The 19,460-nt window shown below is 31.4% G+C and overlaps 1 protein-coding gene across 2 annotated transcripts in view; it reads left to right on the top strand.

The window, feature by feature from the left end:
• The first annotated feature begins 4,775 nt into the window (after nt 1-4,775).
• Nucleotides 4,776-19,460, top strand: part of LOC129917013 (myosin-VIIa) — a 37,997-nt gene continuing 23,312 nt past the window's right edge. For both annotated transcript variants that reach the window (XM_055997315.1, XM_055997316.1), the window contains exon 1: nt 4,776-5,368. The gene's annotated coding sequence lies outside the window, so the exon portion shown is untranslated. The remainder of the gene's footprint in view (nt 5,369-19,460) is intronic.

The following is a 19,460-nucleotide window of genomic DNA, read 5'->3' on the forward strand; positions in this document are numbered from 1 at the left end:
ATAAAATCTTTTTTTTTTATTCTTATAACTTATAGTTTCCTTAGCGAAGCTATAGTTTCCCTAAAATGTTTCATTGTTTTGTAAAAAGGCCTGCATAAGGTCGTTTTACGCTGTTCGTCACAAGCTATTAGCTTGTGGATTGCCTGTGGAGGAAGGTCTTGGGGAAATTCGGTAATGTGCGCCAAAATGATTTGCATAAGACTTGTCCTTCTTCTTAAACAAGTCAAAAAATAGCTTGCATTGACCCTTATGAAAGCTAAATTGTTACTTGGGGTCTCATGTCATGAGACATATGTCTCATCGGAAATGTCTCATGGGACATGTCTCATGAGACATGTCTCATCGGAAATGTCTCATGGGACATGTCTCATCGGAAATGTCTCAAGGAACATGTATCATGATACATGTCTCATGGGACATGTCTCATCGGAAATGTCTCATGGGACATGTCTCATGGGGCATGTCTCATTGGACATTTCTCATCGGAAATGTCTCATGGGACATGTCTCATGCGATATGTCTCATCGGAAATATCTCATGGGACATGTATCATGATACATTTCTCATGGGACATATCTTAAGGCACATGTATGTGTGATACATGGGACATGTCTCATGAGACATATGTTTGTTAGGAAAATTTCATAATATTCGGTAATCCGTTTCGGAGGAGTGTTATAATAAAAACACCGCGACACGAAAATTTTCAGAATTGATTTTTTTTAAATGCTATTTAATATAATTAAAAATTTAATAATTGCTTTAAAATATAATACCCAATTATTTTATTTTTATGTAATTAAGCCTGGTACGCTGCTCGAGCTAAATTTTAGCCAAGATAAAATTCCCATACAAGTTATCGATAATAATTTGTATGGAACTCATTTTAGCTCAGCTAAAATTTTTCGATAATTTGTATGGGAGCTAAAATTTAGCGTGAGCAGCGTACCAGGCTTTAATCATAAAAAAAATAATAGATCTGTCTTCTTTTGCAAACTGATTACAGCTTTAACTTCAAGTTTCCGAATTTAATTCTGAATTATTACGCTTTTTCATTTATTAAACAATATTTTAATATATGACTAAGGTATCTCTGTTATTACAAAATCTCTTCAACCAAAAAACAAAAATACAAATTGCGAACAAACACTACTCTCTCTCACGTATTGTTCTTAACAAAAATAAAAAATTCATTCTCCGAAAAGAGTCTTCTCGATTTCACCTGTACAACAAAAGAGAACATTTCTCTCCATAAATGGTTGAAGAGATTTGACATAAACTACTACGACAACGAATACGAGCTTACGAGCTCCGATCACCAAATACAGAGTTTCCTAAATAAACAAAAAATATCGTATCGCTGAAACTTCCTCTGGAAATAATTTCTACCACACACATAGCCATCACCTCTCATATCTTGAGTCACCACAATTTAAGCCGGTGAATGAAACTAGGTATGCACGAAAAAAAGAAAAAAACCAAATGATTGATAAATGTAATAAGCAAATCACGAATTCCGCAAAACCTCTATAGTAAAATGCATACAAATGTATCTATACATTAAGTCAGGTGCATGGAAAAAAAAAATAAATATTAATGTAGGTAGAAGATAACCAACAAATTATCAACCTTGCTCTTTTTCAAAGACACTTTCTTTAGCTGATATACAAACAAGTAACTAATGTAGAAGCTTTACCTGTAGATTGTTTAACTACCACGGTGGTGTTGTTAAAAGGGCTCGGTAGAGAGTCTTTTTACTCGCTACCACGTAGGTACTGAGTTTTTTACCTTTTCCGCTTTTACCTGTGTAACTTTTTGTTGTTTTTTTTTACAACATCACTGACATTAGTAAGTCACTATATAGTTTTCTTACTCGCTCTCAGTTGGGTTATGGTATAGAGAGAGTGACACGCAAGTTGTTTCTTTTCTCTATCCCATACCAGATATAGCTAACTCAGGTGAAACAGAGGTGCAAAGAGCAGTCTCGTATTCAGAAAATAATTTAGAGGGGCCGACCTGTAAAAAATGTTTCAATTATTTTTTGTTGCCTTTAAAATTTTTTTGTAGACCTTTTAAGTAAATAAAATATACTAGCCCAAAAAATTAAAGGAACATAAAAAAATCTTGATTTTTTTAGTGATTTTCGATAGGCTGTATCTCAGTAAAAAAAATCGTATAATGACAAAATAAAAGCATGTGAAAGGTACATTCTTTTAATTTTAGAACTTTAGTACCAAATGTTTTATTTCGAACGGTAAAATAGCTAAATCATTGAAAATGTTCAAAAACCAAAATTTTCCAATTTTTTTTTGTTTTTCTCTTAAAAAAGTGAGAAAATTTTTTCTGATTACATTATTATTATTTTAAGAAAGGTTATTTATTTATCTTCAAGATTCTTTTACTTTCAAACTTGTTCCATTTTTGTACCATACTCTTGACTTTGACTATCAATACCCCAAAAACGGATTATTTTACAAAAAAATTCAAGGATACATTTAAAAACTTCATTTAATTTTCTACAAAGAAATTAAGTTTACTTTGTTAAAAATAATGTTTTCTTACATTTGAGATCAATTTAGAAAAGCTATCAAAATAGGCCTTTTTACGTTTTTTTTTTTGGAAATGTGCCGCTATTTTATAACTATGGGTGATAATATTTAACTGAGACTTATTTTGAAGCTTAATATAGTTGAAATTGATCTGCAAAGTTTCAGACTTATTATAATAAATCATCACATATTTGCAGCTGTAAATGACTTACTTTTAATGACTTTTTAATGAGCAAAATCAACTTCTTTTGAGTTTCTTTGAACATTTTATTAATAAATACAGTTTAATTTTCAGATAAATCAAAGAAAAAATAAAAGTTTTGAAAAAGGTTAAATTTTGAAAAAAAAAAAAATTCATACCTACCGTTTTTGGATATTTTTCTTTTTTTTTGAAAATTTTTGATTTTTCTTTGATTTATCTAAAATTTAAACGGTATTTATTAATAAAATATTCAAAGAAAATAAAAAAAAATTGATATTGCTAAAAAAAAACCTGACAGATTACAAGATGACCGGCATTATAGTGTTTTTAATAGGTTAAGAAAAATGAAAAGATTTTTAAAAATATGTATTGCAATCTGTTATAATAAGTCAAACTCAAATGGAAGATATATTTGTGGTTTTTACTTGAAACTACTTATACTTAATCAAAATTAAATATTTAAATAGATTTATGAATGATTGTTAGTTAAATTTCTTTTTTGTAACTATGTATATGAAGTTAAGGATTACCAACAAATTTTGAAACTAATTGTTTGGTTAGTGTCTTATGTGCCATTCATATGAGCTGCCACCTGCGTCTGCGAATAATTCTTTGAAGTGAATAAGTGATCATATTTACATATAGAATATTACGTAAAACTAGTTAAAACTACAAAAGAAAACACATTTTAATATTTTCTTTGCGAACACCAACTCCGATCTGCGAACTGTCAAATATAAATTCGCAGTCCACAAATTCAACATGCATTCCACAAAGCTACGAACATTTAACCTCACTCTTAATTAAGCTTAAATTTTTGTATTAAAGTTCGCAGCTCACTGCGACCACTCATATGAAGGAATTGTCAAATTTAGCTACCATTACTAATTCGCAGACGCAATTCGCATCTCCATATGAATGGTACTTTACTGATAAATGTTATGAACTGCGAATTACTTATTTTGTTTTTTGTTGAATATTTAAAATGTGTTGGGTACTTTTATTATGCTATGTTAGTTTTTAGTTCAAATCACGCATTGGATAAATTTTATACTTATTTTTTTATATACAATTAAATAACAAACATTTTTTTTTGAATGCATAACATAGGTTAATGTAAAGAATACAAAAATCCGATTTAAAGCTACCCAAACCCTCAATTTTAGCTATGAATCTAACTCACACAAACAGAAAGAGCCGACTCAGAACTTGTTGGAGGGGCTCGAGTATCTCACCTCCCTCTAAATCTCTAAGATTTACGAAAAAGTTTCAGTTAATCATGTACATTATGACTTGAACTTCGACGCTTTAGAGGGGCTTGAGCCCTCTGAGTCCCCCCTACAAATACGCCACTGCCAAAGAGGTTTGGTGGAAGGTTGATTATTTGTTGAAGCATTCAATCGGCGAATCCGATGGATACCTTTTTCATGGAGAAGTGAAACGATCCGTGTTTAGTTTTCTCTTACCTGCGTTCCGTTGAAGTCGTCATCATTTTTATTGAATCCGTAAGGTTGGGACTTTGTACCTTTTTTATTTATTTTTTTTTTTGTATAGAAAATGTAGAAGTTTATCTAACGGATTTCTCATTTTTTTTTTCTGGAATAACTTGTATCTTTTGATAAGAAAAAGTTTTAAATCATTTTTCTATCTACAGTAATTATTATAGTCAGCTGAGTTGAATTAAAAAATAGAGAAAATTAAATATAGTTTAAACAAAAATTTTTGTATTTGTTCAAGAAGTGAAAAAAAAAAAAAATACATATAGAAAAAGAATAAAAATATATACAGTAGCGAGCAAAAAAAATGCAAACGAAAGAGGTTTAAAGAGTTTTTGAACAAGGTCTAAATTACCAAATTTGGCATATTGAAACTGTTTTATTTTCATTAAACAGAGTCAATTTGTGGAATATTTTATTCCAAAACCATAATTTGGTCAAAAGTCTACTTAAATATGCGTTTTTAGACGAGCAAAAAAATGCAAATGTCTTTATTGTTTGCATTTTTTTTGCTCGCTACTGTATCTAAAAAAGATAGATAGATGTACCTACTACGTGTATAGTTTAAACAGAAGAATAATATAATTGTGAATTGTGTAAAAAAAAAGAGGAAAAAAAGAGTGCATTCACCTCGTTCTTCCCATCGTTTTTCTCTTTTTAGCGCGCCGTACCGTCATCGTCGTCGTACTAGAGTCGTTCGTTGTGTTGTCGTACTAGAACCTGGTGTATTTTTTTTTATATGTTTTGTATCTTCTAGTTTATCCAGTTGCAAAAGTGCTAACTAAAGTACTTTACTACCAAGTAAAAATATTAAGTAAACATTTTTCTTCAAAGAAACCCATCATCATCATCATCTCTCAAGTCGTAAGAGATATTGATGAACATTTTATACGTAACTTAAGTAAGGATTAAAAAAAAAAGAGATAAAAGTTTAACCTAAAAAAAAAGAAGATAGTCGCATTCGTAACGTGTAGCAATTTTGTTTCTGGAATTTTTTATTTTATCCTAACGGTATTTAGAGGAATTTTTATCGAGTGGTGAATTCTTAAGCTGCACACATATTATATTGGATAAAATAAACAAAAAATCAAATTTAACCTGTTAATGCACAAGATAGACGGGTAAGTTTAAAAGAGTTTTTAAAGAGAGATATTTTTCTTATCTATTTAATGCTCATCTTCATCTTCAAGGGTGGGGACTACGCCTCTATAATGTAGTTTTTTGTTGTTGTTGTTGTTGTTGTTCTTTAAGTTATTTTATCTCTGATAATAGTGATGATGATGAAGATGACCTGTTGAGCTTATATTTTGCTCTCTTTTTTGTCTCTTGCATTATTTGTGTCTCCGGTGTAAAAAGGTGTCGATGTGACTTCGTCACCTGATTATTTTTGATGAAGTTGAGAGAAATAATATAACTGAGGGTATTTTATAGAAGCAAGTAGAGTAAATTTAATTTATGAATTAAAAAAGGATTTTCAAATTGTCCCATTAAATATAACAGGAAAAAGCAGTGAGAGATCATTTACTGACAGGTGTAAACGGGAATTAGATTTCACTCTCAAATGCAAACCCTGCGATCGAATCGGCTAAGATAATATTTGATAGTTGACAGTCATTTTACACAATTTTGCTGTATAGCTTTATGTACTGCTGAGCATGAGCGTACATAAAAGCTTAATTTGACTGTCAACTATTAAACATTACCTTAACTGATTCGGCTCTGATTTATTCTAATAATAATAAGTAAAGACTGAAAATTTTGAGCATTCCTTTTAATTCCTTTACGAGCTCTCCTAATTCATAGCCAACAAGTTTTGTTTTTTCCCATAGGAAATCTATAATAATTCTAAGATATTTTGTGTGTCCCACTTAAAACTCTATTAGCAAGGAGTGGTTTATTTTTTGTGGGGCGCGCCTAATTTGGCATTAGTAGCCGTGTTCCTTTGGTGGTCCTAACCTAAAATCTATATCACCTAGCGCCGATGAACATACATATGTGATATTGTACTAGATTATGGTTTTTATCACGGGATTTGAATATTTATTCAAGTGTTGACAATACCCAACATTCCGGTCGGATATTATTTTGAAATTTAACCAGTTTGGTATTTGTGCAACATCTTCTTTCCATATCAAATTATCAACATAGAATTTTTGTATGAGCTTTGTTTTAATTCAAAATCTTTCTCGACCACTTCGTGTTTTCGTGAGACTTCGAAGACCAGTCAGTACAAATCTAACACAGAGTCAAAGAAACAAAAATTTACTGCGAATAATTTCATATTTTTTCTTCCAGTAAAAATAAGTTCCGATGAATGATGATTAACTTTACCAGCTCGTTTCATGAATTACCCCTAATGACAATTTTTCGTACTCGTGTGAAAATGCCTGTTAAAATGAAGCAGTTTCACACCATAATAAATTCGATGTAATCACTGAGTAAATTTAATATAGGTTAATGCCATTTTGTCATTTTAACATTTAATGTTAACATTTAATTTCACTCTGGATAGAAACTGCGAAAAAGTACCTACTCATGAGTATAGAAATCTAGTACTACCAACTCCACATTCTATGTACTGGAGCAAAAGATCATGATATTAATTAATTGAAGTACTAGATCTACAAGTCATCTTCTCACGAGTAGTGTCTACTAACATCAAACGAACGTGGATAATGTCCCCAGCAATTATTTCCGTGCATAAAAGAGATGGAGACTTCGCACACTAAATTTTTATAATTTTCAATTTAGCTTTTCGAACAGATCGTAATGCAAAACGAAATAGACTTTTACAAATTATACAAAAACCACGAAACAAATGTCTTTTTTTTTTTAGCAGCGTTAATTGATTTGTGAAAATGTATTTTAAGCTCACAAGACTAATCATAAACATAATTCTCAAAGTATGCCACTAACCATCTATTACATTATCTGGCGACACAAACCAAATAAGTAGACATTAGATTACGACTTATTAATCTAAATAATAAAACAATCTTATCACCCTTACTTTAATTTTTATACCTGAATAAAAGAAAATTCTTTTTTTGTTAAAAATCAAAAATTATTGTTCACAGGGCCTCATTAGATTAACAAATTCCAAATTTAATTTTTCAACTTTTGAAATGAAAATCATTGTTCAATTATACCCTTTTAGAGAGACTCACATCCAACAGTAATCTCAATAATCTCATATAATTTTTGTTTGCAAACTTAACCAACACAACCGTATTTTAATGTTTTCTTAAAATTAAGGTTAAGTGTTTATTTCTGTCTGTTAGAATTACTATCACTATCAAATTATAATTTTGACCGAGATTTATATTTATGAATGTTTATTTGTATAGTCTAATATTCTTTTTACGCTTGTGTTAAATTTTCTTATGAAATAGAAATCAGAAGAGATGAAAGTTAAACATACTCTTAAATTCTCAAAGAGATGTCATTATATTATGAATGATCTCTTTAACTGAGAAGAAATGAGACAAAAAAAAAATTGAAAAAACAACTTAGATGCAAAGGTTGTTTTCTTTTTTCAGATTAATCTTCATTTCTATAGAAGACCTTTTAAAAAAAAAAACTAAGAAAGTCACTTAACTTAATGATGTTAAAATACTAACTTGTTTAAATTATTGAGTAGTTAACTCGTTTCAAATGTTTAGGTAATATGAAAAAAAAAAATTGCAAAATATCCGGATTGCGAAAAAGAACATCTTTTCAGATAAATTAACAACTTCATTGAAAAATTGATTACTTCATTCATTAATTTTAGCATCAAAGCAAACATTTGAAGAAATCAAAATGACCAAATACACTGAGGAAACAATTTCAGAGAATTCGTAAGTTTAATATTCATCAAACGACAAATCGAAGCGTTTCTCTCAAAGAAAATACTTTAGTTAGAAATCTTAAAAACAGGCACTTATCTGAAATTTTGTGTGTCCCACTTAAAATTCTATTAGTGATGAATGGTTTATTTTTGTGGGACGCGCCTAATTTTTCATTAGTAGCCGTGTTCCTTTGAAGGACCACCTAAAATCTACATCACCTATCGCCGATGAACATGCCTGCGATCTTTATTGTACTAGATTATGGTATTCATCACAGGACTCGGTCTGTAAAAGATAGTTTGACTTGAATATTTCTTCAAGTGTAGACAACACCCAACATTCCGGTCGGATTTTATTTTGAAATGTAACCAGTTTGGTATTAGTGCAACATCTTCTTTCCATATCAATTTATCAACATAGAATTTTATTTTATGTGTCGATAGTTGTTGGTTATTGCAGATTTCATAGGATTGCACGTTGTTATAAAATAATATTACGAAGGAAGTTTACGTTGGTTGTTTTATAGGACTAGTTAAAATGTATGTTTATGCTAATGGTGCGTATTTGGAAGCAATTTACTTTGTATGATGCAAATTAAAATTATGGACTGTAAAATTGCATATTGGTAGTGTAGACACATTATGTAAATGTCAGTCATCCTATGTTGCATTACTGAATGTTGCAATGTCCTGTGAAATGCGAACAACATCAAAGAATTTAATATCCGCTGTAGTCCTTTGAAGAGAATGAAACACTAACTATAAAATGTAATAAAAATACCATTTGTACATACAAGATAGTACTAGATTATGGTACTTATACTAGCTATACGACACAGATTCAGAAACTCAAACTTTAACTTAACTGTAGTACTAGATCTGGAAATACCACCCCCGAGAGGGAATGCGACTCGCATGAAGTAAAAGGGTAAACGTATAAAATTTGTATAAATATCTAAATAAAAGATTGGTCAGTATGCATTTTATATCATTGTCTTAAAAGTGTGGGCAGATAAAATGATTTTCATTCATAAGTAGGTTTTAAGTTATGCAACAACAACACTTTTTATTTGGTTTGGAGTTGGTACCCAAACAAACGCGTCATCGGAATACTAATTTGTTTCAACTACGTTTTATAAGCCATCTAATTGAATGTGGCTTGAAACAAAAATGGTGCTGTCTTCCTTATATTTTTTTTTGTCTTACTTTTGTTTTATGGCTTTGAAGATTTTAAAGATTCAATGTAACATGACTTTGAAATAAATCTTTTTCCAAACTGGCAAAATAAGTGAAAGTAATTTTTTGTTTTAATTTGCAAGATAAAGTTAAAAAAGTGACAGTTTTTTTTATCAAATAACAGTAAAACAGAAAATAAGAGTAGAGATTAAGAAACAAAAGGATAATTGCCAGCTACGAGCAACGAGTAGATGATAAGTATTTCTAGTGCACTACAATCAACACATGATCTTCTGCTCGAGGAGATAGGAATGTGTAGTTGTTGTACTAGATTTCTACTCATGAGTACTAAACTACCACCTCCAATGGAACAGGGCTATTAGTTACTAATGAAATACAAACGTTCATCGATAAAATTAGCTGATAGCGAATAGTACTCATAGTATACTGTGTTTAAACCTTCGTTCCTTTGTTACACTACTGAAAAAAAAATCTAGTACAACTGCTACACATTCCTGTCTACTCGATCAGAAGATCATGTACAAATGTGTATTGCTAGATCTACAATTCATCTTCTCATGATTAGTTTTCCAGCTACAATATTATAGCAACTCATGATAAGCCCTGTTCTTTCAATTCTAATCAACTCTGGCAGAAGACCATGAGCAGTTCTAGAAGTAAATGTACTAGATCACGTGCTCATGCCGTACCTATAACAGTGTGTTACGGGTATAACTCTACTTATGAGTAGAATTCTGCTCGAGTAAATAAGAATCAGAAGTTGCTGATAGAAAGTACTAGATTTATATTCATGATCAGCCTACCACTTCCGAAGTAACGTAGTTATGTCAAAATTTAACTTATCGTAAATAATTAAGGCGGACACTAGTCAAGCCCTCATAACTTAAGAGTATCAAAAGCCTATGGAGAGGTTAATTCTTTAAAAATGGCAAATCATTACGACGAAAATGAATGTAAAATTCTGGCAAGTTTTTTTTTCCTATCAACATCTTTTTACTGAGTATCTTGACATAAATAAATGTCCAACTCTATTTTTAGTCTTGTCAGACATTCTATTTTACTGCATGCTAATTTGTTGACAGGTATTTTTCTTCCTGAGCCTCTAAAAAATAAAATTCTTTTACCAAAAAGAACAAACACAAACGTCCGTCGTCAGCTATCTCTCCAGAAATTCCAGTTTTACATAAATAAACACTTATATTTGATGACATTCATTCGTTATCTTTATCTGAATATCTTCTTTCCAACAGAGAAAAAGACAGAAATGAAGATATGCAACTCGAGATAAAATATATCAACAAAAAAAAAATATATATAAATAATTTATAAATCTTTTACCTCTCGTCACGTTACCCTCTATTCGTTTTGTAACAGATCAGAATGAGATCAGATTGCAATTTTTGTTTTCCAAAGAAAAATTGCTTCTATAAGACATTATTTAAGCTAAAAATGATGATCGTTGTTCTATAAAAATTTGTTGACATATACAACATCTTGTCAACAAACAAAACTGTCATGTGAGCTTATATTAATGAAATAAAATTAACGTCTAAATTGATTACTTTACACTATAATTTTTATTTACTATCGATAATCGAGTCGCGCATTTATGTCATATAAAAATACAGTTCATTTGCATACCAGAAATGAAATAGAAAAAAAGCAAAAAAAAAACTGAAATAGAAACAGAAGTATGTTCAGCGATTATAGCGTGTAGTATATGTCTACATATAAATACTTCATGCCGATCACCCATTAACTTTGATGTAACTATGGCAAACAGCTGGTTAAAAAACGTTCATCGTCCAAACCAGTCTTTCTATGCAATTGATTGCTTGCAACTGGTAATTTTACCGTAAACTTCAACTTCACCGGGTTTTATTTTCTTTTGCTAGTCAATTTTTTTCCTCCTCTTCACCATTCTTTATATAGTATATATTTTTGGTTTTGTGGTAACGCAGTTGAGGAAGCAAAAGCAAGGTGCATTTGCAGCACGAAATCGATGCAAGTAGTATAAAAAAAAACCTTGATCTTGTATTCGAGTTGTGAAGCAAGAGATGAAGGAATTTGCGGTGATTATTTTTTACGACTTAAAAAATGTAACACACAGCTTGCCATCGATTAATGACCTAATTTTCGATAACATTTGGGTGAAAAGAGTAAAAATATTTGCTTCTGATCGTTTTCAAGCGTTATCAAGTCAGGCATAACAAATTGCATGGTGTAAATCAATGAAATATCAAACTTGCAAGCGGGTCATTGAAATGTATACCTACCAACTGTAGTACCTACTCATGATGTTTACCTACGCATCAAACATCGACTTTTGAAACCATACACAAGTTCTCTACACACCTCGTGTTCTAAAAGGTAAATCTTCTGTCCAACAATAATGTTGTAATCAATACTTATGGTAGAAGGTTAATAACCACATTGGCACTTGAGTTGGGTCGACTCAATGGGGGGTGAATTACATTATTACAATTGTATTATTGTGGGGAGAGTAGGTACCTATGCTATATGTCATATTGACAGTTCTATATAAGGTCTTTTGTTTTTTAATAGTGGAGACTTTCAAGTAGCTTATGTTTTCTTTTCTATTTTTTTTAATAGACAAAAAAGGAAAAGTGATTTGTAGCTATGACCGTGACGTTTGCCGCTATAATGAAACATTTTTGGTTTCCATTTTGTTCATCGTTGGGTGTAAAATTTCGTTACGGTGTTGTACAACGCTCGTCGACTGTGTATTAAATCCCTCTCTGTCAGTCAAGAGAGATATACAATTACGAAAAATTTTGTAATAATAGCCATTGACATTTCAATGAAATTTTTTTAAGTTGAGAGGAAATGTCCATTTGATAGAGAATGAATGGTTGGCAAAAGAGGAATGTCTAATATCTTTTAATTTTTTATCATAGGACAACCTAAAAAAAAGTCTACAAAATGTGTGTTGTATACTCTTCAAGAGTGGATATATTATTTCCTCACTTCATATTAAGACACCATCAGGTGGTATAACCACACAACTTGAGGCTTACCTTGCCGGTTGGTCGGTATCACTTATGGATGAGAGAGGTAGATATATTTGAAAATTTGTTCCAAGCCAGTGGTCACTGGAATCTAGACTAGACTTTAATTTTTATTTCATTTTTTTTTTCTCAGCTCAGTGGTTAAGGTGAATGTGATGTGAGTCATGAGTTTATGAACAATTATAAGTTGAATATTTTTCATAAACTCTATATGATGAAATTAACTTCCGTCAATTAGTTTTTGTACATACGTTAAAAAAAAAACGTGAACGAAAGCTGTCATTTTGAATATTAATTTTTGATTTGGAGTTATATTTTTTCCAAAAGCAAAATGAAATTGAAATTTTTTTAAAGTGCAAAAAGATTTTCTAAAAATTCTTACACGAAACAATAGGCTATACAGGGTGTCCCAAAAGTAATGGATCAAACGAAATATGCAGATAGGCCAACTTTAGGGCTCTCAGAATTTGGTAACTTGTTCATCCCAAATCCTTACGGTTTTCAATTTAATGCAGTTTTTGTGAATTATCGAAAAATCTCGACTTTGCAACAGTATTTTGCTTCCTCCGGTCATAATTGATTTTTGTTTTTTAAAATTCTTTCACTAAAACATTGGCTAATAAGAATAAATAATTATTTAATCAAAATATTTTTTATTTCATACGCCATTTTGCTGCAATTTATGTAACAGTTCCATGTTTTATAAAAACTCAATTTCTTACTTTTATTTGAGAGGAACATCCCGAAAAAAAATTGTATGGTGTGATACTGGTTTATTATTTTAAAAACTTGCCGTGTTATTGCACTTTTCAAAATTGTATAAAAATTTCCAAAGTTCAAATTAGAACGAAAGATATTACAATTTTAATGCAAAAAAACAGGGGTTTTCAGAGGAAAATAACAAACAAAAATCGAGGCTTTTATTCAAAAAGAAATAAACAAACAACAGTCGAGGAAATGTGTTTATTTTTCTTTGTTATTTTTCTCTGAAAAGGCCTGTTTTGTTGCATTAAAATTGTAATATCTTTTGTTCTAACTTCAAGTCTGGAAACTTTTATACATTTTTGAAAAGTGCAATAACACGGCAAGTTTTTAAAATAATTAACCTGTGTCACACCATACAAATTTTTTGCAGTGTGTTGCTCTGAAAAAAATTAAGTAATTGAGTTTTTATAAAACATGGAACTGTTAATTAATTTGCAGCAAAATGGCGTATGAAATAAAAAATATTTTGATTAAATAATTATTTATTCTTATTAGCCAATGTTTTAGTGAAAGAATTGTAAAAAACAAAAATCAATTATGACCGGAGGAAGCAAAATACTGTTGCAAAGTCGAGATTTTTCGATAATTCACAAAAACTGCATTAAATTGAAAACCGTAAGGATTTGGGATGAACAAGTTACCAAATTCTGAGAGCCCTAAAGTTGGCCTATCAGCATATTTCGTTTGATCCATTACTTTTGGGACACCCTGTATAAGCTTACTAGTGCTTAATCTAAAAAAAAGTAAGAAAACGAAAGTTAGCTTCAAGACGTGTTGTCTGACGTTTTCGGTTGACGTTTCTATGAACGACCTCAATTTATTGATTCTGGTGTATACAATTAATATGCAGCGGTATATTCACCTATTTCTTGAGGTGTTAGCTGTAATCCGTGAAGCAATTTACATAAATTATGATTTATTTTGTTTCTATTATAAATTTTGTGAGAGTGAAAAGATTTGCTTTGTCTGTTTGATATTTGATTTACGTTTATAGGTAAACAAATTTATTTTTGTACCGCAGATCAAACTTTAAATAACGGAATGCGTTTCGTACGTGTTTTGGACGCGTTTTTGGCGCATTTTGACGAGTTTTGGACCCATTTCGGACTCGTTTTTGGCGCGTTTCGGACGCGTTTTTTACGCGATTTGGACGTGTTTTGGACGCGTTTTGGATGCGTTTCGGACGCGTCTTGGACGCGTTATGGACGCGTTTCGGACGAGTTTTGGACGCGTTTCGGACGCGTTTCGGACGCGTTTTTTACGCGATTTGGACGTGTTTTGGACGCGTTTTGGATGCGTTTCGGACGCATTTTGGACGCGTTTCGGAGGCGTTTTGGACGCATTTTGGACGCGTTTCGGACGCGTTTTGGACGCGTTTTGGACGTGTTTAGAACGCGTTTTGGACGCGTTTTGAGCGCGTTTTGGGCTCGTTTTGGACGTGTTTTGGACGAGATTTGGACGTGTTTTGAACGCGTTTCGGATGTGTTTTGGAAGAGTTTTGGACGCTTTCTGGACTCATCTTGGGGGCATTCCAACACCAACTAAATGACTATCCCCACTAACAATTTTTCTCCTATGAAGGCTAACAGAAGAAATGGTGGTACTCCTGAGTATACTAACACTGCCAATGGAACTGGCCTTTTGAAACTAGCTCTTAGTAACTTTTCGTTTGAACATTGACTGCAATTCATTTAATTGAATTTGATGGATATGTTAAAAATGGTATCAGAATTGCTCCGTTCGAAGTCAAAAAAGTTCCCTTTACCAAAGTAAATAAATCAAGCAAAACTGATTAGTATGTATAATGGTCACTTCAATTGATAAATTGATTAATTAACTTCTTCCACTACAGACATATAAAAATAAAATAAACGATATCATGTCAAACTAGTTTGAAAAATTAGGTGAGATTGTAATTATAGAATTCAAACCTTTTTCAAACTAAATTCTTTCGGTCAACAAGCATTGTTAATCTATTATATAATTCTTATAAAAGATATCTACAAATCTTATCAGTTCAATTACTTCATCACAAATAACTATTTTTTATTGTTTGACAACAACAGTAAAACGTAAAAAGGCAAGTGTTGTTTACAAGCTTTGACCAATATTGATAAGAGTTAGTTATTTATCTTTTGATTTGTTTAAAAGAAATTAAATAAATATTGATATACTGAAGTTTATAATTCAAGTACCCCAGTCATCCATGAATAAAATTATAAAATGACGTAACATGAACGAATGCCATGAACACTTCTAATGTCAAAATTTCGGTGCAGGAAATTCAAAATTTATGGAAAACTTAACGAATTCTTGCCGAAAAGAGTCAATATTCCATCTAAACTGTCATTAGATTTATTTCTAGGTAACGTTTTCACTTTTAATTTGTATGCACACGTCCATATCTATTGTCTATACGTTCTCTATCAATTTCAATACATAAAAGAAAAGAAAAAAAATATTCAAGAACACGAAAACACATAATGAAAACTCCACTCAAAAGGAGGTTAACAAAATTTCCAGTTAACGAAAATCCACAAGATTTAAATGTAAATGCATAGGTAGGAGAATTTATTTTTGGACATAAACAAAAAATGAGTTCGTTTTCTTCATTCATCATTTCTTTTTTTAAATTGTTAATAAATCAATATTTCATTATGAATAAGAAATGGCTTTCATTTTCAAGGTTTTTGTCTTTAAATAGGTATGCAAATTGTCACTAACCTTTTATGTTTCGCACTAAGGAGAGAGAAATCAATGACCTCTATACATCAAAGAAAACGAGTTATTATTTGAGAAAGTAAAAGATCATTGATCGATTAAGCGCATTTAGTTTTTTTCTAAACGAAAAAATTGAGAATACAAATAACCTCTAGTGTCATAACTTAACGAAAATGGTCATTTTGATGTAATGTCATAAGTTGAAAATACAATTGTCATCTGTCAAATTCTCATAAGAATGATAATACTAGTACTAGATCAACTACTACAGTCAACAAATGATCTTCTGTCCAGTAGATAAGAATGTACTAGATTTCTACTCATGAGTAGTCTACCACCTCAAAAAAAAGCGGTTAATAACAACATTCTCGGATTGTTGCTGTTTTAAACCTCGTTAAAGTAGAAATTATCTTCTTTGAAGTATATCTTGACATCCCATCTTTCGTTCAGTTTTGCCATCTGAAAGAAACTTTTCTTTTATTGTTTGCTATTAGTTTAAGTTTGCTTTTGGCTGATGTAGTATTTGAGCAATCAGTCTTATTTTCAACTTTCAATGTTAACTATACTCCAAATAAAATTAAAAAAATAAATAAAAATTAAAGGAAGAATTTCTATAAAATCATTGACAAGTGAAAACTATGTGTCAAAACTGACAGTTTTGTGTGAATAAAATTTTTTCAGAATGATTCCGGACGCTTCCGGACTGCCAATCGAAAACGCCATTAACTATCCACAGCAAAAGCTTAAAACTTTTCGAAATCAACGAAAAGAACGTTGTACTTTCCCAATTCCTTTTATGACTTGAATTTATAACTTTCTTAATGTCTTAATTATACACAGAGTGCACACCTAAATTCGACAATGCACAATGTGTCAACAATAATCATACAAACTGTCAAGGGGTTATAATATAAACGATGTCATTTTTTATACACACATTCACATGATTTAAATCCCTACTTGAAGAAAAAAAGAATTTTTCCCCACTTACTTTTTTCTAAGTAAGGAAACTTGATACCTCATTACGTCCGCCAACAACTCCATCTATCAATCTTAAAGCCTACCAAAACTACCGGAAAAAGAAAATAAAATTCAATGCAAAAAACCAGAGAAGGAATAGTAATGAAGCGTCAAAAAGAAGAGAAGAAAAAAAACAACTAAAAAATAAGTTTATTTTCTCGTAACATTCCACCATTTATTCTTAACGACAATATTAATTACGCGCAGACAGTAAGGTGACTTTGGCTATGGTTCTTATTTTTCTTCTTCTTTTTAACTAACTATACGACTATGGCTATCTGATTGTAGTAGGCTTGGATGGACAAGAGAGTCTACTTTAGGATCAGTTTACCTACAAGCAAAAGAATAAGTGGCAGTCTTTGGAACCACTTGAATAACCCTGTGGAATTACTACAACCGAAGACCGACCGGTAGGCAAGCAGGCAGGCAGGAATACCTAACCTATCTCCCCCGGCAATAATATGCACTCCAGGTACAACTCGTTTATTTGCTGTCCAACAACTCCTATACTACTTCTATACTACTTCTGTCGTTCACTTAAGAACCGACTTTTCAGCCTACAAAATGTTCGTTGTCGTGTTGTTGCGTTACGTTGTTGGTAAGACTCTTGCAACTCGAATTTCAAGTTTTGACATCTTTTTTATATTCATTTGGGCTGTTTTTTTTTTTTGTTTTTTCTGATTCTTAAATTTTTTGTTGTTGTTTTTTTAAATTTATCAGCAAGTGTCTCATATTATATGAACGTTGGCTAATGTAACGTTAGGTTTATTACTACACGCAAGCATAATCTTAACGTAGGATAGTTTGTACACGAGAAAATTGTGGAATCTTAAGCCTCTCCATACACACCGGACATGGGTATGCATTAATCTTTCTTTTCTCTTCATTTATAGAGAGGAAAAATATTATTTGTCTTAACGGTTTTACGTTAAGAATGAGTGAGCGTTACGTATATATCTTCGACGACTTTGTATAACAGTTGGAATAGGAGAGGTAGGAGTGAGGTTATAGAAGTTTTTTTTTTTTTTTTTAATGTGGATAGTGTCAATTACATAATCGTGCACAGCATTTTGGTTTCTGGAGTTTTTTGTACCTGTGTGTCGTTGTGAATTTAATTGAAAAAGTAGATCTAGGAATTTTGTATGGTATAAATGGTGTAGGCTAAATGAATTTAGCTACCTTTCTGGAATATGCAAGAAAACAGTATTTCCTTGATTAGAACACCCACATTGTAACTTTTTTTATTTGGAGAGATTACCTACTTTAAAATGTTGCTTGGGCAGCAAATTTTTCAAATTGGGTCGTTATCTTGTCTAGGATGGAGTTCAAATTCCAACAAAATAAATGGAACGATGCAAAAATTGGGACACACTCGTGTAGGTTGTGGAAGTTTAAATTTGATAAATTGGGTTTCGCTATGCAAAGCTGTCAGGTAAAATTAGATTAAATTAGACTAACTTAACTAGTTTTTCTTGGGAGCTTCCTGCTTTGAAAATGGGGACATTAAACAAAATATAATATGATCGTACCTACTTTGGGTATGTACCCTACTAACAATTTTGCTTCTATAATGCTTTACAGAAGCAACAATTGCATCTGTAAAGCTTTATAGAACCAAAATTGTTTGTCGGGTAGAGCTTTTCTTTTTGATTTAAGAAAATTTAAAGAATGATTCTGTTTGCTACAAATGAACAAATTTAACTGTGAAAGCTATAGTAGAAGATTTCTGGTCCACATATACAGAATACAAGCAACCGCCATTTTGATGACGTCAAGTGTATTTATAATTGAATGTGAACCACCGCCTTACAGATTAAAGTCAGGCATACTTCAATGTGTTATCTATGGCAAGCAATAAATTCAACACACAACCATAGACAAACAAATACCAAGATCGGGAACTTTCATATGTTTTATCTAAGGAATGTTCATATAAAAATAAGTTGAATAATACAAATGACGTCACAAAAACAAAAAGAGATAGGATAACAAAAATTTTTACTCTGTATATCCTGATTTCTGTTAATACTTGTTAAGTGCGCTTATATCCATTAGCTGCTTAATCAGCGACTACATTTTGTTGATTTGTTATGATCAAAACGCTTGATAAAAAAAAGAAGTAAAATTGGACACATTGACGCAAACCAACGAATATTGGTGAATATCAAAGAATGTTGCGATGAGTGAGAAATTTTGTTTACATGTTGACAGTGAAATATCAGTTGCAATCAAAACTGACATTTCACTGACATTTCCCTTCAAGCAAGAAAACTGAGTTCAACAAAGAAACTCCGACCTCAGACCGCGAAAATCGGGCTTGCACTCACACACTTGCAACTTTTTGTGTATGAACACAAAAGTCGAACGAGAATCGTGGTAAAAAAGTGCGAAAAGGAAAATTGACGAAGGAAAGACAAAGGGAACAGAAAAACAAAGCGTCAACTTCATTTTATTTTTTTCCTTGCAGTGTTTGTGGCGTGTCGTATCTCGCCTTGTTTAATATTAAATTAAATAAATATTAAATAATATGGGATCATTTAAAGGCAAAAAAAGAATTTATCGATAAAATATGGGTGAGTGTCATTATGTGTTTTTCTTAGGAAATCTTCTTCGGCAGCCTGACGCCACCAGCACTCACATACATTCAACATC

The sequence above is a fragment of the Episyrphus balteatus genome, chromosome 3 (genome assembly GCF_945859705.1).
Source record: "Episyrphus balteatus chromosome 3, idEpiBalt1.1, whole genome shotgun sequence".
Lineage (NCBI taxonomy): Eukaryota > Metazoa > Arthropoda > Insecta > Diptera > Syrphidae > Episyrphus > Episyrphus balteatus.